The sequence below is a fragment of the Salvelinus sp. IW2-2015 genome, linkage group LG2, assembly GCF_002910315.2.
Source record: "Salvelinus sp. IW2-2015 linkage group LG2, ASM291031v2, whole genome shotgun sequence".
NCBI classification, from domain to species: Eukaryota; Metazoa; Chordata; class Actinopteri; order Salmoniformes; family Salmonidae; genus Salvelinus; species Salvelinus sp. IW2-2015.
The window spans coordinates 30,898,519-30,904,518 of NC_036839.1; positions in this window are offsets into that span (position 1 = coordinate 30,898,519).

A 6,000-nucleotide genomic window follows, 5' to 3' on the forward strand; every position below is an offset into this window, starting at 1 on the left:
GTTGTAAAGTTGCGAATTAGCCAAAGTTGTCCTTGATGAGATTCGAACACGCAACCTTTCGGTTGCCAGAAGTTCACGTTATACACCCACTCATCCATTCCAACCAACCACCCTAATTTCCTTTTTTCCTTTAGTAACCTTCTGACTTATGTAACCATACCAAATGAAACATATCATAGTAATTTGACTGTCCTGCATTTAGATTTTACTATGTTACGTCTAATCTATGAGACCAGGCTCTATTAACACATCACTCCACACTCGAACTTTAACAAACAGACTAAACTAAGTATTTAAACGTGTTTCCTAGACTTCTTCGTGTGAGAGGTTAGAGAAGACTCAACACTTGTAATGGCTGACTGAGGTACATTCCTCCTGTCCACACAAGACCCTTGTGTCAAATGTCAGCGGAGTGACGGACGTCTGCTCCAAACTGCGCGCACACACACACACACACACACACACACACACCAATAAATGATGTAGTGCTTTCTGACCTTTGGTTTGTTACACACACAGAAAGGGTGTGCGTGGCAACGTTTTTTGTTCAGCAATGAGGCAAATTATGGCTCATCTGGTCTGGCACCAGCATCAGCCAGTGAACAACAAAACAATTTACATCACTTCTGCAGCTAATGTTTGAAATATTTCCCAGGAGTGATCCAGGTAGCCAGACCTTATCCCATCGAAACACGGTTCTGCTCCATTTGAGGATCTACAATTATACTAATCACATGACCCTTGAAATAAACGCTGGCTCTGTTGAAATGTTGGGCCCACAGAACTAGCTGGATGGCCAGGAAGGTTTTACTGCAGCCATGTGAAACACAGCTGACCTGGGTAGCTTTGAATAGGTAGGTTGGGGTCCAGCTGGCTGTTGTGTTGTGGTTGCTTTGAGAAACAAAGTCACGAGGAGACGCTTCCCTGCCCTATCTTCAAAATCCCCCCCCCCCCGCCCCCCCCCCCCCCCCCCCCCCCCCCCCCCCCCCCCCCCCCCCCGCCCCCCCCCCCCCCCCCCCAAACCCAGTCACTTCAATCTTTCTCTCCCCTTAACATACTTACAACAATATAACAACAGATGCTCCACCATTTTCATCGACCATACACTCCAGACACATACCCGTCACGTGCTTGCCAACCAGATGTAATGACGAGTTCAATGTACAATGTCCTAAGCACAATCGAGCGAACATCACTTCTTCCTTTGCCTTAGTTATCTTTATTTTCTGTAATATTTTGGTTAGGTCAGGGTGTGACAGGGGGGATGTTTGTGTATTTGTCTCGTCTTGGGTGGTTGTATGGCATAGGGGGTTTTGGGTAGAGTGTATGGGTTTGTGTTGAGTGTAGGTGTCTAGGTAAGTCTATGGTTGCCTGAATGGTTCTCAATCAGAGACAGCTGTCATTCATTGTCTCTGATTGGGAGCCATATTTAGGGCAGCCATAGGCATTGGACTGTTGTGGGTAATTGTCTATGTGTAGTGTTTAGTGTCAGCACTATTTTGTTTGATATAGCTTCACGGTTTGTTGTTTTTGTTCGTTTGTTTTGTCTTTCTAATAAAAGGAAGATGTATTGTTATCACGCCGCGCCTTGGTCCTCTATTCAAAGTTACGGCGATCGTGACATCCTTCCTAATCTGACCTGACTGACCTTAATTTCTTGAAGTAATGATGAACTGTAGTTTCTCTTTGTTTATTTGAGCTGTTCTTGCCATAATATGGACTTGGTATTTTACCAAATAGGGCTATATTCTGTATACCCCGCCTACCTTGTCACAACACAACTGATCGGCTCAAACGCATTAAGAAGGAATAAATTCCACAAATGAACTTTTAACAAGTCACACCTGTTAATTGAAATGTATCCCAGGTGACTACCTCATGAAGTTGGTTGAGAGAATGCCAAGAGTGAGCAAAGCTGTCATCAAGGCAAAGGGTGGCTACTGTTAGGAGTTGATGTTATTCTTCAATAACAAAGACCCCAAAGCAAATCAGGGGGAGAAAAATAGATTTATTTGAAAAGGACAAATCACAGATGTTATGCTTGGAGGTAGATGGTAGATATTCATTCTCCCCTGTCCTTAGTTTTTCTCCACAGAACAAAGTAACAGGAAGTCATGTTTAACCCCCCTCCCTAGCCTGTGGTTGACCAATCAGAAGTCCTTGCAGTACAACTGGGCCAATGGCCAAATAACAAGTATCCTGCTCCAGACTCAATGGACAGACCAATGAAAACGAGGCACACGTAGCTCTGAGTCCAGGACTGACATTCCACAGATTCTAAACAGATGTTGAAAATCAACTATTTCCATTGACAATTCCCTATTGATCGTTAGTACTCTCGCGTCCTCTCATCCTCTTGTTCTGTATTGTCCTCTCATCCTCTACATTGTGTACTTATTTAGATACCCCATGATTCATTATGTGTTATTTCATAGTTTTGATGTCTTGACTATTATTCTGCAATGCAGAAAATAGCACAAATAAATAATAAAGTTAATAAAGTTAAACAATCAAAATATATGTTATATTTGAGATTCTTCAAATAGCCACCATTTGCCTTGATGACAGCTTTGCACACTCTTGGCATTCTCTCAACCAGCATGACCTGGAATGCTTCTCCAACAGTCTTTGAAGGAGTTTCTACATACAGTATGCTGAGCACTTGTTGGCTGCTTTTCCTTCACTCTGCAATCCAACTCATCCCAAACCATCTCAATTGGGTTGAGGTCAGGGGATTGTGAAGGCCAGGTCATCTGATGCAGCACTCCATCACTCGCCTTCTTGGTAAAATAGGCCTTACACAGCCTGGAGTGTGTTGCGTCATTGTCCTGTTGAAAAATAAATGATAGTCCCACTAAGCGCAAACCAGATGGGATGGCGTATCGCTGCAGAATGCTGTGGTAGCCATGCTGTTTAAGTGTGCCTTGAATTCTAAATAAATCACAGACAGTGTCACCAGCAAAGCACCCCCAGACCATCACACCTTCTCCTCCATGCTTTACGGTGGGAAATACACATGTGGAGATCATCTGTTCACCCACACTGCGTCTCACAAAGACACAGTGGTTGGAACCAACAATCTCCAATTTGGACTAATCCGACCAAAGGACACATTTCTACCGGTCTAATGTCCATTGCTCGTGTTTCTTGGCCCAAGCAAGTCTCTTCTTCTTATTGGTGTCCTTTAGTAGTGGTTTCTTTGCAGCAATTCGACCATGAAGGCCTGATTCACACAGTCTCCTCTGAACAGTTGATGTTGAGATGTGTCTGTTACTTGAACTCTGTGAAGCATTCTTGCCATAATATGGACTTGTCATTAAGGCAAAGGGTGGCTATTTGAATAATATCAAATATAAAATATGTTTTGATTTGTTTTTTGGTTACTACATGAATCCATTTGTGTTATTTCATAGTGCTAATGTATTCACTATTATTCTACAATGTAGAAAATAGTAAAAATAAAAATAACCCCTTAAATGATTAGGTGTTCTAAAACTTTTGACCGGTAGTATATTTAGCAGATGTTATTGCYGGTGTAGTGGAATGCTAACATGAATACCTCCAATAGTAACTCCTATTAGATTTACCAGATGATCAGATATTCAATACAGACAGAGAATCTAAGCATACTATAATTCAAACAGGTTGTACCTCCTCCACCCACTGAAGGGAAACTATTATAGCCAACATTTAAACTGAGTACCCTGACAGTCCATCTTTTAGTCTTCTGCACATCGAATTAACGAACGTAAACGTCTGCTCCTGTGCGTCCACTACCTTGGATCCATCTGTGAAACACTATAAAAAAGCATTAAAACTTCTACGAATGTTATTGTCAACCAGTATCCCTATATCACTGACTTCTGACCAATCATTTATTTTCTCTACAAAGGTTCGATCAACAAAACAGGATCTGAGAGTAACCATGGAGGAAAATCCCTTATCACCACAGAAGGGGGAACCGTCAACTCCCTCAAACCACTCTCATCAGCAAGCTTTCCAACTCTCCAACCAAAACCACTGACTTGTCTACTAGTTTCATTTAGTATTATTTAAATGTTTTACTTTAGTTTATTTAGTAAATATTTTCTAAACTTTATTTTCTTAAAACTGCATTGTTAGTTTAAGGGTTTCTAAGTAAGCATTTCACGGTAATGTCTACACCTGTTTTATTCGACGCGTGTGACAAATGCAATTTGATTTGATTTAGTATATTTGCAGCTGTCATTTAGAACAGTAGCAGTGGGATTTGTATTTGTATTTATTATGGATCCCCCATTAGTTGCTCTTCCTGGGGTCCAGCAAAATTTAGTCTGTTATACATTTGAAAAACATTACAATACGTTTGTTGGTGGTTACCCTGGAGGTCGGGTTTAGGGCTACACCGATGCCGTGATTACTGTATAAGATGTGATAACCTTTGTATGCTTGCAATGCGCAATGATGGAAAAGTACTGGGTAAATGGAGATGTACTGCTTTAGTTCTCAGGCTGAGAATTGTCTGCACCTACTGGTAGTCACGCAGCCTCAAGGCCGAGATAGCAGAGGGAGAAACCACAGTCTAGACATGTTTTTCTCATCTTAGATACTTTGTACCTAATCCAATGTAACAATGTTAAGATATGATTGACGGTAGTTTGTATGAAGAGGGTTGTCTCTTGTTTCGCCACACAGACCTTTACTATAGACTACTGAAGTATTCTGTATGTGAAACTCTGTCTGCAATTGCATTTTATTACTAAAGAGTTTTATACCAAGGTTCCTGTGTCTGTGTCATCAATCTGGAAGACTGATTGATAAAGGAAACTTTACATCACCCCACGCAAAGGACCACCCAACACATTCATAACAGATTTATCAACACACTAAGTGTGTGCCCTCAGGCCCCTACTCCACTACCACATATCTACAACACAAAKTCCATGTGTACGTGTTTGTATAGTGTGAATGTTATCATGTGTGTGTATGCATGTATCTGCACCTGTGTATGTGTTGCTTCAGGGTACCCGCTGTTCCATAAGGTGATTTTTGTCTGTTTTCTTAAATCTAATTTTACTGCTGCATCAGTTACCTGATGTGGAGTAGAGTTCCATGTAGTCATGGCTCTACGTAGTACTGTTCGCCTCCCATAGTCTGTTCTGGAGTTGGGGACAGTGAAGAGACCTCTTGTGGAATGTCTTGTGGGATATGCATGGGTGTCCGAGCTGTGCGTCAGTAGTTGAAACAGGCAGCTGGGTACATTCAACATGTCAATACCCCTCAAAAACACAAGTAGTGATGAAGTAAATCTCTCCTCCACTTTGAGCCAGGAGAGATTGACATGCATAGCATTAATGTTAGCTCTATGTGTACATCCAAGGGCCATCTGTGCTGCCCTGTWCTGAGCCAATTGCAAGTCCCTTTTTTGCGGTACCTGACCACACAACTGAACAGTAGTCCATGTGCAACAAAACTAGAGCCTGTAGGACCTGCCTTGTTGATAGTGCTGTTAAGAAGGTAGAGCTGCGCTTTACATTGGACAGACTTCTCTAAATCTTAGCTACTGTTGTATCAATATGTTTTGACCATGACAGTTTACAATCAAATAAAATAAAATGTTATTGGTCACATACACATGGTTAGCAGATGTTGATGCGAGTGTAGCGAAATGCTTGTGCTTCTAGTTCCGACCGTGCAGTAATATCTAACAAGTAATCTAACCTAACAATTTCACAACAACTACCTTATATAAACAAGTGTAAAGGAATGAATAAGAATATGTACATATAAATATATGGATGAGCGATGGCCGAACGGCATAGGCAAGATGCAGTAGATGGTATAGAGTACAGTATATACATAGGAGATGAGTAATGTAGGGTATGTAAACATTATATAAAGTGGCATTGTTTAAAGTGGCTAGTGATACATTTATTACATACATTTTTCCATTAATAAAGTGGCTAGAGTTGAGTCAGTATTTTGGCAGCATCACTCAATGTTAGTGATGGCTGTTTAACT